This window comes from Oncorhynchus gorbuscha, linkage group LG21 (assembly GCF_021184085.1).
Source record: "Oncorhynchus gorbuscha isolate QuinsamMale2020 ecotype Even-year linkage group LG21, OgorEven_v1.0, whole genome shotgun sequence".
In the NCBI taxonomy this organism is placed as follows: Eukaryota; Metazoa; Chordata; class Actinopteri; order Salmoniformes; family Salmonidae; genus Oncorhynchus; species Oncorhynchus gorbuscha.
In genome coordinates this window covers 33,897,887-33,923,018 of record NC_060193.1, presented here as the reverse complement: position 1 = coordinate 33,923,018, position 25,132 = coordinate 33,897,887, and the positions used below count along the sequence as shown (strand labels likewise).

Sequence of the window (25,132 nt, the reverse complement as noted above, 5' to 3'; positions counted from 1 at the left end):
ATAGACAGCGTCGCTCCCTCATCCGGCAGTCACTCTCAGCCTGGGAGATGCGTCCAATCTGCATGGGTTCCGGTGGAGCCAGCGAGGATAAAGGTGGGGACTCGGAGCTGGGACTGATAGGGGCTAGAAGACTACGGTTGAGTTCTCTCTCTCTCAGACGCTGGTCAATGCGTGAGGCCAACTTGATCAGGGACTCGAGATTGTCCGGTGGTTCCCGAGTGGCCAGTTCATCTTGGATAGTGTCGGAAAGGCTTTTCAGAAAGCACACCGTGAGTGTCTCGTTGTTCCAGCCACTCGCTGCTGCCACCGTGCGGAACTGGATGGCATAGTCCGTCACGCTGCGCCGACCTTGGTGGAGAGTCAGGAGCTGTTTGGCTGAGTCAGGACCACTGCTTGGGCCTTGAAACACTTATTTGAATTCCTCAGCAAAGGCAGAGTAGCTGGCACAGCAGGAACTATGGGCATCCCACACAGCAGTAGCCCAGGCCAGGGCTTTTTCCGACAGCAGGGTGATGATATATGCGATCTTAGACCGGTCCGTGCTGGAACGACGAGGGTTGCAGCTCGAAGGAGAGAGAACATTTGGTGAGAAACCCTTTTACAAGCACTTGGATCACCTGAGAACCGTTGGGGAGGTGGAAGACGAGGTTCAGGCAGGGGGTTAACTGCCATGGGTACGTGAATCTGAGGTACTGGGACGGGAACTGTTGCCGGGGTAAGTCGATCAGATATCTGCTTTATGGAAGTCAGCATCTCCGACAGAAGATGAGAATGTCTAGCCATTAAGGCCTCTTGCTGAACCAGGGCGGCTTCGTGGCGTTGGACAGTCTCCTGGTGGTGGGACAGCATGGCAACAAGGTCCTGGGAACTGGCTGCCTCTGGGTTCATTTTTGGCTCTGTGTTTCTGTCAGGACCCGGTTACGAACCCGGGTCCCCGGAGTGAGAAACAGTCACTTAACCAACTGAGCCACGAATAGTCGGCGGAACCCAGAAGATGAGGCAGACACAGCAGTACTTGAGACGGTGTATTTAATGAAGTAAAAATTGAAGTCCTTCAGGAAAACATGTAACTCCACAACCTCAAAAGGAATTCCACAAGAACAAAGGTAATCCTCCAAGACAAAAAGGTAAATCCACAAGGTGGGAGGTATAGCATAAAAAGCCTCAAAAGATACTCAAAAATAAATAAACAAGAACAAAAAACAGAATTCCACAAGAGAGTCCACCGGGATCAACAAGAGTTCACAGAATACCAGGGCTGGGTGCTAACATACAAACACAGAGCAAAGAACTGAGGAAAACTAAGGGTTTAAATACAATCAGGGGAAACGAGGCACAGGTGCAAATAATAATGGGGATCAAGGGTAAACAAAAGGTCAAAAAGCACAATGGGGGCATCTAGTGACCAAAAACCGGAACAACCCTGGCCAAATCCTGACATCCCCGTCACCAAATGTCGTGGTTCATTTCTTTAATATCAAATGAGGAGAGACAAACTTATCACACAAGTCAGAGTTATTCTTAAACTAAATCTTTATTCACTTAATAATAAGGGAGCAGGTCAATACAACGTACACATATAAAGTGAATCAATTGAGTGCTCTACGATGATGTCTGGTCGACCCACGGGACAAAAGTACAAAGGTCTTTAATAGCCAAGATACACCCCTTTCAACCTACATGACGAACAACAGATGTATAGAATGGGTCACAAGGTTAAGATTTGTATGAAAGATACTTATAATTCTAAAATCCATACTCTTTGTGTAGAGACCAGGGTCTGGCCCTGGGGTCATCTCTCCCTGGTACCATATAGAACAGAAACATTAACTCATGCTCTGGAATGTGGTCTCTTTAGGTTTTATCACCCAAAATACATTTTAAATCTCCTAGAGATCCATCCTCAGTAGAACACACAGACACAATAGTTATAAGAACCCTCTATTCTGTTGCATAAAACAACCATTTGATGCAATAAAAGTATTATAACATAATTTTGCAATTTTGCTCTCACAGTGGCGACTTAAAGTTGACTAGTAACAAACACGGGGACATAAGACACCCACCATGAGACCCACTAAATCTGCCCAAGGAGCAACAAACTTAAAAACGGGAAGCAAACCAAAACGCTAACGCAACTAAAGGTGTGGACTCGCCACATCTATCAAGACAACTGGAGCACTGGGCCAGACACTCTTAAATAGAACCTGGACCAGCTCAGGTGAAACACCTTCCCACTAACAAGATGGACAAGCCAGCACAGGTGTAACACATACTGACTAACGAGGTGACACCAATCAGTGCGTCCTATGTACTAACGAGCTATACGTGCTAACAAGTTTTAACGAGCTATACGTGTTAACGAGCTGTACGTGCTAAAGTCCAACCTCAAAACATAAATAGAAAAACCAAAGACTAACACCGTAAGAGAATGCTTACCACCAACAGAAAACAACTTCCATTTCAATGTATAATCAACTACAATGCTTCACCTTCACCAATATAAACACAGTGTCTACTGGCTGTCAACAATTAAAAAATTGAAGAAAATATGTATTTTTCCCCCAATAGCTTCTGACTGTCCTCTTCCTAAAACTCACTAGCTTCTAGAACTCTCGTCCACTTGGAACGAGCCCAAACAAAACTCATCTCCAATATGGAAAAACATGCAGTCAAAATAAGTTCCATGGCAACTCACTGGCGAAACGCAAAACACAAAACTTTTTGACTGCCCACCTTGAGACAATCAGAAAAAAAGTTGTCCTCACCATGGACACAAGCACCAAAAACGCTGTTGTTTTGACAAGTAGCAATAAACTACTGAAATCAATTAGGGTGGAAATCGGGTTGTACGTGTTGTTGAAAGTAACACAACTAAAAAAAACACATGGAAATGGGAGATATATTTTACCTCACTAGTTAGAGGACAACAAAAAATGTCAGCTACATTTTGGAGTAATGCATTTAAATTTAGGGGTTGCTAAACAAAGGAACACAACACTTATTTGCTAAAATCATTTGTGCGAGAGGAGGGAGATGAGGTTGCACGTCCTGTTAAAACTAACAGCTCAAAAACCACACGGGATCTGGGAGTCATGTGTACATCCCTGGTTAGAGGACAATTTGTAAAAAACAGATCGCTACATTTTGAAGTGTTGCATTTTGATTCAAGTGGGTCACCAACGTGGTAAGTGTAACACAACTCTTTTTTTGAGAGTCAATTTTTATTACATCACATAAATAGTACTCTTCCAATTCAGAGCCTGGATTTCCCCTGAGGCCAATATCCATATCATGTTGAAATCAATTGATAAGGGGGGGGGGGGGGGGGCAAACGTTTAGGCTCCTACATTGTGACACTATTAAAATACTCATACAACAATGTGTTAACATTCTACATTGTGACATTAATTAATTGATTCATGAAACAACTCCTTCATGCATATATTTTCTAATATTAGATCAGAGATCTTTTATCAGATTATCTCTGGTCACAGCTACAAGATTTCTTTCCTGTGTGTGTTTGACAAAGTAAAACACTTCCCACATTGATGACAGCTGTAGGATTTATCTCCTGTGTGTGTTCTGTGGTGTAATGTCAGGTTTCTAGATGTAACAAAACTCTTCCCACATTGAGAACAGCTATAAGATTTCTATCCTGTGTGTGTTGTCTGGTGAAGAGTCAGATTGCAAGAACCAGTAAAATACTTCACACATTCATCACAGCGATAGGGTTCTCTCCTGTGTGTGTTCTCTGATGTGATATCAGGTTGTTTAGATGAGTAAAACTCTTCCCACACTGACCACAGCTATAAGGTTTCTCTCCTGTGTGTATTCTCTGGTGGAAAGTCAGAGAGCCAGATGTAGTAAAACTCTTCCCACATTGATCACAGCTATAAGGGTTCTGTCCTGTATTTGTTCTCTGGTGTCCAGTAAGCTGGCAAGATTGAACAAAACTCTTCACAAATTGATCACAGCTATAAGGATTCTCTCCTGTGTGTGTTCTCTGGTGTAAAGTCAGAAACCAGATGTAGTAAAACTCTTCCCACATTGATCTCAGCTATAAGGTTTCTCTCCTGCGTGGATTCTCTGGTGTGATATCAAGCTGGTTGACCAAGTAAAACTCTTCCCAAATTGATCACAGCTAGAACATTTCTCTCCTGTGTGTATTCTCTGTTGCACTGTCAAATGGCCAGATTGACCAAAACTCTTCCCACATTGACCCCATCTACAAGATTTCTTTCCTGTGTGGAATCTCTGATGAAGTTTAATGCCTGATGATGAGGTGAATCTCGTCACACAGTCAGAGAGAGCAGCAGTGAGTTCTCCTCCCTGTGGATCTCTTCAGGTGTTTCTTGAGGTGTTCTGATCTGGAGAGACTCTTCTCTGCGTCATGAGGTTGTTGAGGCTCCCCGGGTGATCCACAGTATTCCCGTCTCTCTCCTGTGTGAACAACAAAGTCAGACAGATGGTTAAAGGCCCACAACAGTGGAAATCCACTGTAAAAGGTGATGCCAACAGCGTAGCCATGATGTTGTACAACAATTGACGTTTGTAATGAATGTTAAAATTATTTGACAATTGTCTTAAAAAGAGCAAGAACTGTCAAAATCAATGATTTTAGGCTAGAAATAAGTAAAAGTTATTGAAACTCTAAGCAGACAACTTTTGGTCTCCAATATAGGCCTCTTTCTGTGTATCCTAAAATTGCGTCATGAGGGCGATGCACATGCAATTTGGTTGTAGAAACTCCTCCCCACTAATGAGGAAACTGATAGTTATGGATGTAGTATATCTGCCTGGAGCAAAAATGTTGAACAAAGATTTGAGTTATTCACAATGTATTCTGAATGTGAATGGGGGAAAACTCAGGGGAGTAACCTCCATGTCAGGTTGCATATGAGTGCATTTCACACGACTTTGGATTATAATTGTAAGGATCATTTGAACGTCCTGCTTAATATAATGTCTGTGTCATCATCGCAAATCAACCGCTTTGTATTTTAAAAAATCACTTCAACCAATAAAATGCTCTTTGGCTAGCTTTTCCATTAGCCTGACAATAAGGGTTTGTACACTGTTTGCCAAATTGTCCCATAACTTCACCTAACATAAAATATACTTATGTAATGAACGAAAAAGCACTTTAGTTGTTGTTGCAAGACATACATAGTGTACTCTAGGACCCATAACAATAACATAGACCTACTGTAGGACCCATAACAATAACATAGACCTACTGTAGGACCCATTACTTTACCTTACAATAACATAGACCTACTGTAGGACCCAAAACTTCACCTAACAACAAATATAGGAAAATAGCACTGTGTGTTGTACAATAGCCTATCCATCAAGGAACAGTTCTCTACACATTGAGCAAAGTATCTCTGTGTGCAAACAGACTAAAGGGGCCCCTACAGTAAATCAAGCAGACAATAACATTATAAACATCAATTTCTTAGGGATGTTGGATCCGACGTGGAGCACTGCATAACTGTCTTTACCAGAGTACTGAATGAAGAAGCACTTTGGTTGTTGTGATGGCATTGACTGGAATTTAGAAAAATATTTCCTGGATCAGCTGATGATAGATGAACATGTGACTTACTACACAGCTACAGAATTAAGAATTATGTGTAATTATTGAAGAACCGTGTAAATGACAGTATCTATTTGGGTGTTGTCAATAAAGTTCCGATTTTTAATTTTTATTTCACCTTTACTTCTTATGGCTGGGGGCAGTATTGAGTAGCTTGGATGAATAAGGTGCCAAAAGTAAACTGCCTGCTCCTCAGTCCCAGTTGCTAATATATGCATATTATCAGTATATTTTGGATAGAATACACTCTGAAGTTTGTAAAACTGTTTGAATGATGTCTGTAAGTATAACAGAATGCATATGGCATGCAAAAACCTGAGAAAAAAATCCACCAGGAAGTGGGAAATCTGAGGTTGGTCGATTTTCAACTCAGCGGGATATTGGTCAGGCTTCCACTAGATGTCAACCGTCTTTAGAAACTTGTTTGAGGCTTCTACTGTGACGGAGGGCTGAATGAGAGGGGAATGAGTCAGAGGTCTGCCAGCAGCCACGAGCTGGTCACACGCATTCACATGAGAGGTAGCTCCCGTTCCATTTGCTTTTCTGAAAACAAAGTATTTCTCCGGTTGGACCATTATTTAAGTTTTATGTTAAAAACATCCTAAAGATTGATTCTATACATCGTTTGACATGTTTCAACGGACTATAACGGAACAAATTTGACATTTCATCTGAAACTAGCACTAACAAAAGTAGCTATTTGGACCTAAATGATGGACATTATCGAACAAATCAAACATTTATTTTGGAACTGGGATTCCTGGGAGTGCATTCTGATGAAGATCATCAAAGGTAAGTGAATATTTATAATGTTATTTCTGACTTCTGTTGACTGCAAAATATGGCGGATATGTTTTGGGCTGGTTGGGTCGTACTCAGATTATTACATGGTTTGCTTTTTCCGTAAAGCTTTTTTGAAATCTGACACAGCGGTTGCATTAAGAGGTTTATCTATATTTCCATGTATAACACTTGTATTTTCATAAACTCTCTGCAAAATCACCGAATGTTTTTGGAACTACTGAACATAATGCAAGTTTTCTTTATATAAATATGAACTTTATCGAATAAAACATACATGTATTGTGTAAGATGAAGTCCTATGAGTGTCATCTGATGAAGATCATCAAAGGTTAGAGATGAATATCTATATTTCTGATTTTTGTGACTCCACTCTTTGGCTGGAAAAATGGCTGTGTTTTTCTGTGAATGGGTGCTGACCTAACATAATCGTTTGTGGTGCTTTGCTGTAAAGCCTATTTGAAATCGGACACGGTGGTGGGATTAACAACAAGATTACATTTAAAATGGTGTAAGATACTTGTATGTTTGAGGAATTTTAATTATGAGATTTCTGTTGTTTTGAATTTGGCGCCCTGCACTTTCACTGGCTGTTGTCATATCCCTATATAGCCCTATATAGTCATAACCCTAAGACGTTTTTAACCAGGTAGGCCAGTTGAGAACAAGTTCTCATTTTCAACTGCGACCTGGCTAAGATAAAGCAAAGCATTGCGACAAAAACAAACGTACAGTCAATAACACAATAGAAAAATATATATACAGTGTGTACAAATGGAGTACGGAGGTAAGGCAATATATAGGTCATAGTAGTGGAGTAATTACAATTTAGCAAATTAACACTGGAGTGATAGATGTGCAGATGATGATGTGCAAGTAGAAATGCTGGTGTGCAAAATAGCAATAAAAAGTCAATAAAAACATGGGATTGAGGTAGGCAGTTGAATGGGCTATTTACAGATGGGCTGTGTACAGCTGCAGCGATTGGTAAGCTGCTCAGATAGCTGATGCTTAAAGTTAGCGAGGGAGATATAAGTCTCCAACTTCAGCGATTTTTGCAATTCGTTCCAGTCATTGGTAGCAGAGAACTGGAATGAAAGGCAGCCAAAGGAGGTTTTGGCTTTGGGGATGACAAGTGAGATAAACCTCCTGGAGCGCGTGCTATGGGTGGGTGTTACTATGGTGACCAGTGAGCTGAGTTAAGGCAGAGATTTACCTAGCAAAGACTTATAGATGACCTGGAGACAGTGAGTTTGGCAACGAATAGCGAGGGCCAGCCGACAAGAGCATACAGGTTGCAGTGGTGGGTGGTATATGGGGCTTTAGTGACAAAACGGATGGCACTGATATACTGCATCCAATTTGCAGAGTAGAGTGTTGGAGGCTATTTTGTAAATGACATCGCCGAAGTTAAAGATCGATAGGATAGTCAGTTTTACGAGTGTATGTTTGGCAGCGTGAGTGAAGGGTGCTTTGTTGCGAAATAGGAAGCTGGTCTGGAAGGAGAGTTTATAATCTAACCAGGCACTTAGGAATTGTAGTTGTCCACATATTCTAAGTCAGAACCGTCCAGAGTAGTGGTGCTTGTCGGGTGGGTGTGGGTAGCGATCGTCTGATTGTCTTAATGCACCACCACTAATGAGTTCTGGAGCTTCTCAAATACATTTTTCTTCACCTCAAACAGCAAGTAAACAAGTCTAATCAAAATCAATTGCGTATGACAATAGTTCCTCAAAGTATTTTCAGAAAACATTTCCAGCTCTCACCCTTTTCGATAACCACTCGGCATGAAAGGGAAAAATGTAATGCTCTGATCCAGTGTAAATGTCATAAAATACCTGATTACTTCTTATCCTTTGCACAAATTGCCGACAGCTGTGTCTGTCCCGAACTCACTGGTGCCTGGAAACTGAGGGCCTAGAATATTTTATACAATGTTGCAAGTTTCAGAGGACCCAGTTGATAGTTGATACAATGTTTCAAGATCGTTGTAGACAGGCCATGTGCAGAAAATGTGATTTATAGGATATTTTCTATCTGCAGGCTGCAATGTTTTTATTTGTTGGCTTTATATAGGCAATTCTTACATAGTTGGCATCTAGAATACATCCATGATGTCATAATGGCAATAAAAGTTACTTTTAGATTATTATTTTCATTTAGACAGAATGTAGATTAATCACAGACAATGAATTTCAGATACTATTATAAATTAAATTAAACTGTTCCACAAAAATGGGCATATGAAAATCATAACTGGCACGCAGATTGGTAGAAATGGTCAGATAAAATGGCACTCCAACTAGAAAAGGATGCCGACTGCTGGTGTAGTCAATTACTGAAAATTTCAGGAGCAGAACGGCAGAATTTACGAAGCACAGCAGCAGAGGGGGGAGGGGTCTCCCTCTGGTCAGGTTATGTTGACGACCGGCTTCCTTTAGTCAGGTTTAGCCAGGGCTTTTGTGGAGCGATGGGTAACGATGCTTCGTGGGTGGCTGTTGTTGATGTGTGCAGAGGGTCCCTGGTTCGAGCCCAGGTAGGGGCGAGGAGAGGGACAGAAGCTAAAATGTTATATTGGTCACCCTAATATCCTCTTACCATGTTACTATGTAGTAACTATTAGTAGACCATGTTACTATGTAGTAACTATTCGTAGACCATGTTTCTATGTAGTAACTATTAGTAGACCATGTTACTATGTAGTAACTATTAGTAGACCATGTTTCTCACCCTAATATCCTCTGACCATGTTACTATGTAGTAACTATTAGTAGACCATGTTTCTCACCCTAATATCCTCTGACCATGTTACTATGTAGTAACTATTAGTAGACCATGTTTCTCACCCTAATATCCTCTGACCATGTTACTATGTAGTAACTATTAGTAGACCACATTTCTATGTAGTAAATATTAGTATACCATGTTTCTATGTAGTAACTATTCGTAGACCATGTTTCTATGTAGTAACTATTAGTAGACCATTATACTATGTAGTAACTATTAGTAGACCATGTTTCTCACCCTAATATACTCTGGGAAGTGCCCATATTCATGGGATTGTACTTTATAGTTGGCTTGACCAGCAGCATCAGGAAACTTGACATAAAGATTCCTCAGTTCACAAATGGCCCTGCAGACTTTGTGAACAATTAAACACACAGTTGCTTCACTGACACCACACAAATCAGCAGTTTCACGATGAAAGATTCCAGATGCCAAAAACCTCAAAGTGATCAGAACTTGGAGAGAATTGGGCGAAGGCCTTCCTCTTTGGGACAGAGAGGGAAGTCGAGGCTCAAGCAGAGATATTATCTCCAATGCATTTTCTTTGTACATACGAAAGCGGTTTAAAGTAATTTAATGGATTACTCCTATCCATAAGTCCTGGTCTGGCCTCTGTAGTGCATGTTGGTCTTCATTTACATTCCAAATAGTCCAAGCTCCCTCACAAACAGCACAAAGCAGAAGTTTCCCTGTAACATGGTGGAGAGGTCAGTGGGGTAGGGAAGTCTGAAGGATCCCGGATAGCACGGACTACAGTGCTTTCAGTTTCGTCCACCAACTTCAAACATCCATAAAACCTACTTTTTTAAAATTGAAAATGTATTTCACAATGATTTAGATGGTACAATGATTCCCTACACTATTCAATACTTGTTTTCTCACATAAACTGAAATTGATTGAAGAGTGTAGATTTCAACATTGGCTGCTTGCCCGAGTCTGCCAATGTTGGTTGTGAATGAGATGACCACGGCTTTTAGTGACACCGCTGGCAGAGAGGGAGGGTTTTCCCATCTTGACAACAGAAGACAGTCTGGCTTTTGCAGTCAAACAAAAATGTGAAGGAATATTGTGAAACAATATCATTCCACTATAAATGCAGATATTATGGACATTTTATTTAAAGGATGTAATTCAATTATAATTGTAGCTCCTTTAATTTAGACAGGGGGCGGCAGGGTAGCCTAGTGGTTAGAGTGTTGGACTAGTAACCGGAAGTTTGCAAGTTCAAACCCCCGAGCTGACAAGGTACAACTCTGTCGTTCTACCCCTGAACAGGCAGTTAACCCACTGTTCCGAGGCCGTCATTGAAAATAAGAATTTGTTCTTAACTGACTTTTGCCTGGTTAAATAAAAAATAAAAAGACCCCAAATGTATTTGCTGTAATGTGTGCCATTGCTATTAAAATGAAGTTTTATGGAATGTTAACTTTGATTGTCTTCAATGAAAATTACAGACCTTTCAAACATGGAATGCAACGTTGTATGGAACATTATTGTCAAGTCACTTGATGTCTACGGTGCCAAAGAGATTGATAGTTGAAAGTGTTGGGAGTGTCGAGTGTGTTGAAAAAAGGTTATGAGGGGCCTTACTACTCTAGCGACTCCTTGTGGCGCCTGCAGGCTGGCCTCGGTCGTCAGGTGAACAGTGTTTCCTCCGACATCTTGGTGCAGCTGGCTTCCGGGTTAAGCGGGCAGGTGTTAAGAAGCACGGTTTGGCGGGTCATATTTCAGAGGACGCATGACTCGACCTTCGCCTCCTTGCACCCGTTGGGGAGTTGCAGCGATGAGACAATATTTGTATATATTTGTGCTCTTTAAGGCGTTCTCCCTGTGAAAAGTTTTTCCCACATTGCTCAAAGCTACATGACTGCTCTCCTGTGTGTGTTCTCTGGTGTGATACCAGGTTGCTTGCCTGAGTAAAACTCTTGCCACACTGATCACAGCTATAAGGCTTCTCTCCTGTGTGTGTTCTCTGGTGTCCTTTAAGGTACCCTATTCGAGAAAAGTTTTTCCCACATTGCTCACAGCTATATGGCTTCTCTCCTGTGTGTGTTCTCTGGTGTAATAGCAGATTTCTTGAATTAGTAAAATTCTTGCCACACTGATCACAGCTATAAGGCTGGTCTCCTGTGTGTGTTCTCTGGTGTGACACCAGGTTGGTTGACCGAGTAAAACCCTTGCCACACTGATCACAGCTATATGGCTGCTCTCCTGTGTGTGTTCTCTGGTGTGATACCAGGCTACTTGACTGAGTAAACCTCTTGCCACACTGATCACAGCTATAAGATTTCTCTCCTGTGTGTGTTCTCTGGTGTGATACCAGGTTGGTTGACTGAGTAAAACTCTTGCCACACTGATCACAGCTGTAAGGCTGCTCTCTTGTGTGTGTTCTCTGGTGTGTTTTCATATTACTTTAATTAGTAAAACTCTTCCCACATTGATTACAGCTATAAGGTTTCTCTCCTGTGTGTACTCGCTGGTGTATTTTAAGTTTTGATGAAGATTTGCAATGTTTTTCCTTTGGGTCTCTGCTGGTGTTTCTTGGGGAGTTCTGATCTGGAGAGACTCTTCTCTGCCTCGTCAGCATCATGATGTTGTTGAGGCTTCCCAGAGGATCCATGATAGTCCCGTCGCTCTCCTGTGTAAATGACAACGTCAGACAGACGGTTACAGGCCCACAACAGCAGAAATCCACTGTTTTTTTTAGGTAAAAGGTGATGCCCAGAGCATACCCATGAAGTTGTACAACAATTGCCGTCTGTTAAATTATTTGACAATTACGACAGTCAAGGTAGCAACAATCATATTTTGTCTTGTTTTCATATTAGTGGTAACTAGAAATAAGTTATTCAAGTTGTTGAAATCCTAAGCAGTGTGCCAGACGACTTTTGGTCTCCAATATAGGCCCTGTTTCTGTGTTAGCTAGAATTGCAGCACGAGGGCGATGCACACACAATTTAATTGCAGAAACACCTTCCCGCTAATTAGGAAACCGATAGTTATGGATGTAGTATATCTGCCTGGAGCAAAAAAGGTAAGTGAAGATTTTAGTTTTTCACAATGTATTCTGAATATTACAGCGCACGATCAGTGCTACTCAAGGAAACTCACATTAAGTTCTGTGTCGCTATATAATAATTCACCACCGTGGGGGAAAACTCAGGGGAGTTCTCATAGGCTGACAGCAAAAATAGCATCCATTTCCAGGTTGCTTATGAGTACATTTCACATTACTTTTGGATTATAAGGCTCACTTGAATCACCTGCTTAATATGTTTGTGCTATTGTCCCAAATCAACTGCTTTAAACTTAAACACTTCAACATCAGCCTGACAATAAGGGTTTGTACACTAAGTGTTTAGCAAATTGGCCCATAACTTCCCCTAACAATAACATAGACCCACCGTGGACCAATAACTTCACCTAACAACATAGACCTACTGTAGGACCCATAACTTCACCTAACAATAACATAGACCTACTGTAGGAATCATAACTTCACCTAACAACAACACAGACCTAGGACTATAAATCATTTCATATTTCAGGTGTGTTGTTTGGTTAGTTCAGATTTTCTTATGAGATTTTAAAACAAACTCTACATCTACTCCACATATGTATTTCTGATTCAGTCAAATAACTAGATATCAAAATATGCACCTAGTTATTGATACCCTTGAAAAAGATTAGCAAAATTTACTGTATAAAATAAATAAACTACTCACTACCAGGATATGTTGGCCCAAAATCTGGTTACCTCTCTGCTAGGAGGCTGAAAATTGACCATACGTGGATCTTCCAGCAAGACACATCAACATCCACGAAGACATTGTTAATTGGGCACAAAATCAACATTTTCAATGGCCATCTCAGTCTTCGGACTTTAACTCCATTGAAAACCTGTGGTTTGAATTGAACAGGGCAGTCCACAAGCGCAGACAAAATAAATCAAGGACCTGGAGAGATTCTGTATGGCGGAATGGCCTGAGATCCCACCCAATGTGTTCTCTAATCTCATAAAACATTTCAGTGTCGTTATCCTCCCAGGGGGAGGGTGCTGGAGTATTGAAAACATGGGTAGCAATAATTCAGACACCTTCCTTTTGAGAATTACATGTTAAACAATACATCATGCAGATGTATATAATGAACAGACTAGGTCTATACTGCTCCTACATGGTGTAAGAATACATAATGTAGATGTATATAATGACCAGACTAGGTCTATACTGCTCCTACATGGTGTAACAATACATAATGTAGATGTATTTAATGAACAGACTAGGCCTATACTGCTCCTACAGTGCATTCAGAAAGTATTCAAACCCCTTCAATTGTTCTACATTTTGTTACATTACCATGTCAGCCTTATTCTAAAATGGATTTAAAAAATACTCAAACTACACACAATACCCCATAATTGGCGTTTTTTGCTAATTTATTAAAATAAACAGAAAAATCATATTTACATAAGTATTCAGACTCCCTACTATGTACTTTGTTGAAACACCTTTTGCAGCGATTACAGCCTTGAGTCTTCTTGTGTATGACGCTACAAGCTTGGCACACCTGTATTTGGGGAGTTTCTCCCATTCTTCTCTGCAGATCCTCTCAAGCTCTGTCAGGTTGGATGGGGAGCGTCACTGCACAGCTATTTTCAGGTCTCTAGAGATGTTAGATCGGGTTCAAGTCTGAGCTCTGGATGGGCCACTCAAGGTTATTCAGAGACTTGTCCCGAAGCAACTCCACCGTTGTGTTGGCTGTGGGCTTAAGGTCGTTGTACTGTTGGTAGGTGAACCGTTGCCCCAGTCTGAGGTCCTGAGTTTTCTGTAGCAGGTTTTCATCAAGGTTCTTTCTGTACTTTGCTCCGTTCATCTTTCCCTCGATTCTGATTAGTCTCCCAGTCCCTGAAAAACATCCCCCACATTTTTTGATACCCTTCCCCAAATCTGTGCCTTGACACAATCCTGTCTCGGAGCTCTATGGACAATTTCTTCGACCTCATTGCTTGGTGTTTTCTCACCATTGTCAACTGTGGGACCTTATATAGACAGGTATAATCATAAACAATATGATTTCATGTGGCATAAACAAAAACACAAATTCTCGGTCAAAAATATAAGTCAGAACACAGCACCTTTATTCTCTCATGTGATTTCAGGTTCTGTGATTGGGAAAATGTCCTTTCACACAGAGAGAGAGCAGTGGTAGGGCTTTTTTGGTGTGTGTCTTCTTATACTGCTTTAGGCTCCTTAACCAGACAAAACTCTTTCCACATTGGGAGTATTGGAAAGGCGTTTCTCCTGTGTGTGTCCTCTCGTAAGCTTTTAGGTCCCCTACTCGTGAAAATAAATTTTACGCTGGGAGCAGTGGTAAGGCTTCTCTCCTGTGTTTGTCCACTCATGCCCCTTCAGGCTCCCAAACTGAATAAAACTCATTCCACAGTGGGAACAGTGATACATCTAGTCCCTCTCAGTATTTAGTTAAATACTAAAAAGAGAACTGAATTAAACCATAAAATAAAACTGTATTCCTGCGAGACAAGATTCCTCAAAAACCTGAAGTCAGTTTTCATAACATACCATCATTTCTTAACTTGGTGGCCGTCATAATAATAATAATAATGCAGAACATAAAATCCAATCTTGCTCTCATGTTTATAGCAGAGATCTATAGGCAAAGAGAAAGGGGGATACCTAGTCAGTTGTACAACTGAATGCATTCAACTGAAATGTGTGCGGGGGGCTGCCTTAATCGACATCCACGTCTTCGGTGCCCGGATTTTCTTCTGTGTGTATTCTCTCATGCCTTTTCAGGGTAGCTAACACGGTAAAACTATTTCTACACACACAGGCTTTTCTCCTGTGTGTGTTCTCTCATGAGCTTTTAGGTCCCTTACGCGGGGAAATCTATTTCCACACTGGGAACATTGGAAAGGCTTTTCTCCTGAGTGTGTCCACACACGCTCCTTCAGGCTCCTTGACAGAATAAAACTCATTCCACAGTGGGAACAGTGATGAGGCTTTTCTCCTGTGTGTATTCTCTCATGCATTTTCAGGTTAGCTAACACAGTAAAACGTTTTCTACACTGGGAACAATGGAAAGGTTCTTCTCCCGTGTGTTTCCACTCATGAGCTTTTAGGTCCCCTGATCGGGAAAATCTCTTTTCACATTGGAAGCAGTGGTAAGGCTTTAATCCTCACACTGGGAGCAGATGTAAGGCTTTTCTCCTGTGTGTATTCTCTCATGCTCTTGTAGGTGCCCCCTCTGAGTAAAACACTTTCCACAATGGGAACATTGGAAAGGCTTTTCTCCTGTGTGTATTCTCTCATGCCTTTTCAGGTTAGCTAACACGGTAAAACACTTTATACACTGGGAACAATGGAAAGGTTCTTCTCCCGTGTGTTTCCACTCATGAGCTTTTAGGTCCCCTGATCGGGAAAATCTCTATTCATATTGGAAGCAGTGGTAAGGCTTTAATCCTGTGTGTGTACTTTCGTGAGCTTTTGGTCCCCTACTAGTGAAAACCTATTTTTACACTGGGAGCAGTGGTACGGCTTTTCTCCTGTGTGTATTCTCTCATGCTCTTGTAGGTGCCCCCTCTGAGTAAAATGCTTTCCACAATGGGAACATTGGAATGACATTTCTCTTTTGTGTATTCTCTCATGCCTTTTCAGGTTATTTAACACAGTAAAACTCTTTCCACACTGGGAACAGTGATAAGGCTTTTCTCGGTAAGTCTATGGTGGCGGCTCTGGCGTGGGACGTGGACCCCACTCCAACACAGTTTTAGTCCACTTACCTAGCGTCCCTTGAGTGGCGACCCTCGCCGCCGACCTTGGCCTAGTAACCTTAACAATGGTTCCCACTGGACTGAGGGGCAGCTCCGGACTGAGGGACAGCTCAGGACTGAGGTAGCTCGGGACTGAAGGGTAGCTCAAGACTGAGGGGTAGCTCAAGACTGAGGGGTAGCTGAAGAAAGAGGTAGCTCAGGACTGATAGGTAGCTCAGGACTGAGAGGTAGCCCAAGACTAAGAGATAGCTCAGGCAGGTTGACGGCTCTGGCGGATTCTGGCTGAATGGCGGATCTGGCGGATCCTGGCTGACTGGCGGCTCTGGCAGATCCATGCAGACTGGCGGCTCTGGCGGCTCCTTGCAGACTGGCGGCTCTGGCGGCACCTTGCAGACTGGCTCATGACAGAAGGGAGACTCTGGCGGCTCATGGCCGACGGGAGACTCTGGCGGCTCATGACAGACGGGAGACTCTGGCGGCTCATGACAGACGGGAGACTCTGGCGGCTCATGACAGACGGGAGACTTTAGCAGCTCTGGACAGACGGGAGACTTTAGCAGCTCTGGACAGACGGGAGACTCTAGCAGCTCTGGACAGTTGGAAGACTCTAGCAGCTCTGGACAGACGGGAGACTCTAGCAGCTCTGGACAGACGGGAGACTCTAGCAGCTCTGGACAGACGGGAGACTCTAGCAGCTCTGGACAGACGGGAGACTCTAGCAGCTCTGGACAGACGGGAGACTCTAGCAGCTCTGGACAGACGGGAGACTCTAGCAGCTCTGGACAGACAGGAGACTCTAGCAGCTCTGGACAGACGGGAGACTCTGCTAGCGCTGGAGAGGAGGAAGGCTCTGGCAGCGCTGGACAGACAAGGCGCACTGTAGGCCTGGTGCGTGGTGCCGGCACTGGTGGTACTGGGCCGAGGACACGAACCTCAGGGCAAGTGCGGGGAGCTGCCACCGGAGGGCTGATGCGTGGAGGTGGTACTGGATAGATCGGACCGTGCAGGCGCACTGGAGCTGTTGAGCAGAGAGCCTGCCCAACCTTACCTGGTTACATGCTCCCGGTCGCCCTGCCAGTGCGGCAAGGTGGAATGGCCCGCACTGGGCGTTGCAGGCAAACCGGGGACACCATGTACAAGGCTGGTGCCATGTACGCCGGCCCAAGGAGACGCACTGGAGACCAGATGCATAGAGCCGGCTTCATGGCACTTGGCTCGATGCCCACTCTAGCCCGGCCGATACGAGGAGCTGGTATGTACCGCACCGGGCTATGCACCCACACTGGGGACACCGTGCGCTCCAAAGCATAACACGGTGCCTGGCGGTCTCTCTCGCCCCCCGGTAAGCACAGGAAGTTGGCGCAGGTCTCCTACCTGGCTTCGCCATACTCCCTGTGTGCCTCCCCCAATAACATTTTTGGGGCTGACTCTCGGGCTTCCATACATGCCGCCGTGCTGCCTCCTCATACCAGTGCCTCCTCAACCAGGTCCTGTTGTGCTGGGTGGTTCTGTAACGATTTTTCTTCCTGAGAAGGAGAGGCAGACCAAAACACAGTGTGGTTATTTATAAACATCTTTAATAAAAGATGAAAACTTGAACACTAAACAAAATAAGAAAAGTGGAAAAACCGAAACAGTCTTAACTGGTGCAAAACACAGAGACAGGAACAACCACCCACAAAATACCCAAAGAATATGGCTGCCTAAATATGGTTCCCAATCAGAGACAACGATAAACACCTGCCTCTGATTGAGAACCACTCTAGGAAACCATAGATTTACCTAGACAACTACACTGAACACAACCCCATAAATCTAATAAACCCCCTAGACAAGAGGAAACACAATAAATCACCCATGTCACACCCTGGCCTAACCAAAATAATAAAGAAAACACAGATAACTAAGACCAGGGCGTGACATAGAGTCCATGCCCTGACGAATTGAGGCTGTTCTGATGGCAAACGGGGCGATGCAACTCAATTTGAGGAAGGTGTCCTTAATGTTTTATACACTCAGTGTTCAGTATATATATATATATATATATATATATATATATATATATATATATATATATATATATATATATATATTGATTCCAGGTGGAACCATTTTCACAGAAGTTTCTACATGCAACCAAATAGGGTTCTACCTGGAAGCAAAATTAGTTATCCTGGAGGACAGCCGAATAACCCTTTTGGAATCCTTTTTTCAAGAGCTTAGCAACCAGGCTAGCGGGTGACATTTACATTTGTTTAGATTAGCTTAGCAGTTATGCTAGGCTAAGCAGTGAAATGTCTATTTTAACCTCAGGAGCCAAAGTGAAACTGATTGAGCCTCTAGTTTACTCTCAATTTACACTTAAAGAAGAAACAGGGTTATGTGGATTTGTGTACGGGCAGACTGTTTCCACTAAAATAAAACTGATAGTTCCTTGCTCTTTCTTTTAACTACTAGCATGGTGCTCACCAAGGTTCTGTAAAAGGTGTAACATATCTCACATGCATGAAACAGCAGGAGGAAAAGTTAAAGATGCTAAATCAGAAAGAAAAAAAAAATTAGGCGAGCAAAAAATGAATGTGGTTTAAATCTGATTTGAAAATATTTGATTCCATGTGCTTTTTGGTTGGCTGTTCAGACTGCAGGAAAAAGATCAGATTTGTATTGGATAGGCTTTTTGTTGTTGTTGAGTCAAATCAAACTGCCAATGTGAACAATAGCCTAGGTAAAATAAGTCTGGCATGTACGGTCATTTGTATTAGTACGGTCATTTGACATCTCTGTAAAAGTCATGTTATTAATGCCTGACTGTAAATCATGTTTTGATATTGTATGTAATCAATACAACTGTAGCTGAATGCCTGCATGTTTTGTAGCAGTATTTGGATTAATTTACAACTTTTGTTTCTACGCACAACGTCACTGCCTTATCAGTATATTATCGGAGTTGTGTTTTTTTTCTCCATAAGGAAGAACTGGAGACAAAGTACTGTCAAGTGGGGATAGAGAAAGGCACACATAAAACATTATCATTGCAGACCAATATGCATAGTATACATACTGTAGTTGTATAAAATAACTATAACATTGGAATGCATTATCCTCAGTGTTCTGCTTAACATGTGAAAGGATACATAAACTTCTCCCACCCAGCAGTCTCCTCTTTATTTCTCTTCTCCCTCTCATTTTGTCTCTCTCCTCTACAAAAGTGCAAAAACGTGTTCTTCATTTCTCAGACAGACACGAGCCCTATGAAGGACATTCGCTGCCCCAGCGTCGGCCCCTACGGGGAACTCAGCCGTGGTCACACTGGGGTAGAGGAGCAAGGAGAGGGGGAGAGAGAGGGAGGAGGGGTGATGCCATCCAGACACCATTTGTCTGCAGACTTGGGGCGACCCGGTTTTGGCCAACGCCTGTCACAGTGAAAAATGACATTGCCCATCTCCTGGGGACAGCGAGTACCAGCGGACTTTCCCTGTTGGACAGACACACATATTTACACACGCACAGACACACACATGCAGTAAATACATGCACGCACGCACACACACACACACACACACACACACACACACACACACACACACACACACACACACACACACACACACACACACACACACACACACACACACACACACACACACACACACACACACACACACACACACACACACACACACACACACACACACACACACACACACACACAAAGCTACTGGATGGACCATCAAGACAAGGCGCTTGGAGAGTGTATGAAGTGCATTAGGCGCTTGTGGGCATATTCTACTTCTATGATGGAGAGGGGCACACTGAGTCATACCCTTGTCTCTATGGACAGGCCTGGTGTCTTTGAGAGCATAGGGTCTGGTGTCTTTGAGAGCATAGGGTCTGGTGTCTTTGAGACAGTAGGTTCGTCTCTCTCTCACCTTCACTGAGTGCTCCTACACTCTGGCATTCCCCTTTTCTCGTTCCTCCTTTCTTTCTCTTGTTCTGTCTCACTCACCCTTGTAACGGCTGTTGGTGGAAGAAGGTGAGGACCAAAGCACAGCGTGGTACTTGTTCATCTTTTTTATTTGAACTGAACAACAAAACAACAAAGAAAATGAATGAAACAGTTCTGTCTGGTAGAGACACAAAAACAGAAAACAACTCCCCACAAAAACCCAGTGGTAAAAAGCTACCTAAGTATGGTTCTCAATCAGAGACAACGATAAACAGCTGCCTCTGATTGAGAACCACACTGGCCAAACAACAAAGAAATACAAAGCATAGAAAATGAACATAGAATGCCCACCTTAGTCACACCCTGACCTAACCAAAATAGAGATGAAAAGCCTCTCTATGGCCGGGGTGTGACAACCCTCTCTCTTTCTCCCTTCTTGCAGAGACAAAGCGAGAGGTAAAGAGAGCAGCCTCAATTGGTGTGACCTGGAAAAAACGGCCCTAAACCGAGTGAGATGGAGGACCTTCATCAACAGCCTATGCTCCTTTCAGGAGCCAAGGGGTTAACCCATAAGACTCTAAGCCCTTTCTAAGCCGGGGGGTTTCTACTGAGCTTCATGGAATTGTTTTAAGAAGGTCATACCAAGGATCCTTTGGTACAACTATAAATACCTAGGTGTCTGGATAGACTGTGAACTCTCCTTCCAGACTCACATTAAGCATTACCAATCCAAAGTTAAATCTTGAATCGGCTTCATATTTCGCAACAAAGCCTCCTTCATGCTGCCAAACTTACCCTCATAAAACTCACTATCCTACCGATCCTTGACTTTGGCAATGTCATTTACAATATAGCCTCCAACAATCTACTCAGCAAATTGGATGCAGTCTATCACAATGCCATCCATTTTGTTACCAAAGCCCCATATACTACCCACCACTGCAACCTGTATGCTCTCTTTGGCTGGTCCTCGCTACATATTCGTCGCCAAACCCACTGGCTCCAGGTCATCTATAAGTCTTTGCTAGGTATAACTCCGCCTTATCTCAGCTCACTGATCACCATTGCAACACCCACCGATAGCGCTCCAGCAGGTATATTTCACTGGTCATCCCCAAAGCCAACACCTGCTTTGGCCGCCTTTCTTTCCAGTTCTCTGCGGCCAATGTCTGGAATGAATTGCAAAAATCACTGATGTTTGAGACTTATATCTCCTTCACTAACTAAGTGTCAGCTGTCAAAGCAGCTTACCGGTCACTGCAGCTGTACACAGCCCATCTGTAAATTGTCCATCCAACCAACTACCTACCTCATCGCCATATGTTTTTGTTTTTCTGCTCTTTTGCACACCAGTATTTCTACTTGCACAACCTCATTTGCACATATATCACTCCAATGTAAATTGCACTACTTTGCCACTATTGGCCTATTTATTGCTGTCACGACTTCTGCCGAAGTCGTTGCCTCTCCTTGTTCAGGCGGTGCTCGGCGTTCGACGTCACCGGTCTTCTAGCCATCATTGATCCTTTTTTCATTTTCCATTGGTTTTGTCTTGTCTTCCCACACACCTGTTTTCAATCCCATTCAATACCTGTTGTGTATTTACCCTCTGTTTCCCCTCATGTCTTTGTCAGATATTGTTTTATTGTCAGTGTAGTGTGATTGTTGTATAGGTGCGCGTCGGGTCCTCGTACCCATGTTTGTTTGTTTATGTACATTTAGTGTTATGGCGCATACTCCGTGGACTTTATTAAAATACTCCATTTTACACTCCATTTGACTCTCCTGCGCCTGACTTCCCTGCCACCTATTACACCTATGCATGACAATGCGTTACCTCCTTACTTCATTTGCACACACTGTATACAGAGTTTTCTATTGTGTTATTGACTGTACATTTGTTTATCCCATGTGTAACTCTGTGTTGTTGTTTTTGTCACACTGCTTTGCTTTCTCAACTGGCCTACCTGGTTAAATAAAGGTGAAATAAAACATTTAAATTAAATGTTTCTATTTGATTTGGAATTTTAAGATCCATTAAAGTATCAAAGTAACTTAGGAAACAATTATATCGAACAAATTATAAACACAACATGCAACCATTTCAGTTCATATAAGGAAATCAGTCAATTTAAATTAATTCATTTGGCCCTAATCTAAGGATTTCACAAGACTGGGCAGGGGCACAGCCATGGGTGGGACTGGGAGGGCATAGGCCCACCCACCGGGGAGCCAGGCCAAGCCAATCATAATTTGCTTTTCCCACAAAAGGGGCTTTATTACATCAGCTGTCTGAGTGGCAGGTCTCAGACAATCCCGCAGGTGAAGAAGCCAGATCTGGAAGTCCTGGGCTGGCATGGTTACACATGATCTGCGGTTGTGAGGCCGGTTGGATGTACTGCCAAATTCTGGTAGAGAAATTAACATAAAATTCTCTAGCAACATCTTTGGTGGAAATTCCTGCATTCAGCATGCCAATTGCATGCTCCCTCAAAACTTCAGACATCTGTGGAATTGTGTTGTGTGACAAAACTGCACATTTTAGAATGGCCAGCACAAGGTGCACCTGTATAATGATCATGCTGTTTAATCAGCTTCTTGATATGCCACACCTGTCAGGTGGATGGATTATCTTGGCAAAGAAGAAAGGCTCACTAAAACGGATATAAACAGTTTGTGCACACAATGAGAGAAATAAGCTTTTTGTGCATATGGAAATTAAACATGGGATGAACACATGTTGCGTTTATGTTTCTTCAGTATATATAAATCTTGAAAAACATCAATAATGTATGTAGTGAAAGCGAAGACTCCATGGATGATAAGGATATGGATATGGATAAGGACTCACTGCCCAGAGTGATCCTGGACAACACCCTGTCGTTCTCAACTAACATCAAGGCGGTGGCCCGTTCCTGTAGGTTCATGCTCTACAACATCCGCAGAGTACGACCCTGCCTCACACAGGAAGCGGCGCAGGTCCTAATCCAGGCACTTGTCATCTCCCGTCTGGATTACTGCAACTCGCTGTTGGCTGGGCTCCCTGCCTGTGCCATTAAACCCCTTCAACTCATCCAGAACGCCGCAGCCCGTCTGGTGTTCAACCTTCCCAAGTTCTCTCACGTCACCCCGCTCCTCCGTTCTCTCCACTGGCTTCCAGTTGAAGCTCGCATCCGCTACAAGACCATGGTGCTTGCCTACGGAGCTGTGAGGGGAACGGCACCTCAGTACCTCCAGGCTCTGATCAGGCCCTACACCCAAACAAGGGCACTGCGTTCATCTACCTCTGGCCTGCTCGCCTCCCTACCACTGAGGAAGTACAGCTCCCGCTCAGCCCAGTCAAAACTGTTCGCTGCCCTGGCCCCCCAATGGTGGAACAAACTCCCTCACGACGCCAGGACAGCGGAGTCAACCACCACCTTCCGGAGACACCTGAAACCCCACCTCTTTAAGGAATACCTAGGATAGGTTAAGTAATCCCTCTCACCCCACCCCCCTAAGTTTTAGATGCACTATTGTTAAGTGACTGTCCCACTGGATGTCATAAGGTGAATGCACCAATTTGTAAGTCGCTCTGGATAAGAGCGTCTGCTAAATGACTTAAATGTAATGTAATGTAAATGTAAATGAAGTAGTTATTTTTATACTTGGTTTTAACTCAAAAACAAACATCTTACATACAAAGTAAGATTTGATTTGGTCTGTGTTTGAGCTAGAGTTACATCAAATTAATTTATATTGTTAGCAGTTGTTGTTCAATAACACAGACCCCAAAGCAAATCAGGGGCAGAAAAATAGGTTATTTAAGTATCAATTTTATTATACAGTATGCCTACACATTTATAGGCTACATAAAAATGTTTTTTAAGAAAATGCACTGAAAACAAAATACCTTTAGTTTTACTGAACCTCTCAGCTCCTTCTCATTTTCAAGTCCTCTCGTGGTGGTCCTAACCCTGGAGCTGGTAGCACCACAGAAAGAAGCTGGCTTGATGAAAACAATGTCCATTTCATCTATTCTCTTTGGTCGCAATGTCATTTAAAAAAAATAAACAGCTTGTTTTTGAATGGTAACTGTGTCTAGTTATTTTATCAATGAAAGCAAAAAGATGATGATGAAGAAATACTGTAATGCTGTTTTGAGATAGAATTGTAACACTTCAGAGTACTACAGTATCGAATATATTGCATATAGGGGGATGTTCACTCCTACAGTAGCTGGGCTATAAAGAGTCTTTTGTCCTGCTAATCGGGCTACATGTTTTCAAAATGCCACCAGCTGTCCATCACTACTGTAAAAAAACACATCATCTTGTTTACAAATTATTTGTGGCTACAATAAAGAATGTGTCTACTGTCGTGTCTTTTCTATCATTAACTGAAGACTGATAATTTTTATCAAAGATTCTCTGTAATTAGTTATTACGCAATCAACTGATTGATCACATAACTAATTAACTTGGAAGTCGGGGCATCAAGGAAAAATATTCAGATTACAAAGTTATCATTTCCTAAAATAACTTTTCAGATATTTTATCTGATCAATTAGTCTTCGAATTAATTAATTATTTACTTTACCTCACGTTAGTCTCATTCCAAACATCGTAAATTGTTGGTTATCTGCACGAACCCAGTCTTCACTATGAGTCATCCATACATCAAGTATCTTTAATCATTTATCTATTACTAACTAAGTAATTCACAGAAATGCATAAACAAACAAACAAACAAGGTAAATGTGGTTACATGAAATGATAGGAGAATGTGCCCTTAGTGGGCTAAACCGGCATGGCGGCTTGTTAGACAAAAGGGGAAGTGGGGGTCGACTAAGAAGTCACTACAGAGTGATAATTATAACAATTGAAATGCTAATCCTTTGCACATGAACGCGCACTCATTTGGGAACAATTGCAATCAATATATATATTTACGCTCAGTGTGTCGTCTTGATCGCTGGTGAAAAGTTCATTTCTTTTGTAGAATTGTCCGTCTCGCTCCTTCTCTCTCTCGGTTGTGGTTAGAGGGGATTGTTCAGAGTGACATTTGTTATAGAATGGATGTTCCGGAGGTTGTCATTCTTCGCGTTCAATGATACCGAATTCCTAGCTGCAGACTAGTAATTAATATCAAAGCCTTGTTCTTATTCTGTCGGTATCGATAGTCTAAGAGTTTAACCACATGGTATGGTTAAAAGATTCAGCA

At 42.5% G+C, this 25,132-nt stretch overlaps 1 pseudogene; it reads right to left on the bottom strand.

Annotated features, from left to right (window-relative positions):
* Positions 1 to 2,010: 2,010 nt before the first annotated feature.
* LOC124008011 lies at positions 2,011 to 19,870 on the bottom strand (annotated as a pseudogene).
* Between the last annotated feature and the right edge of the window lie 5,262 nt (positions 19,871 to 25,132).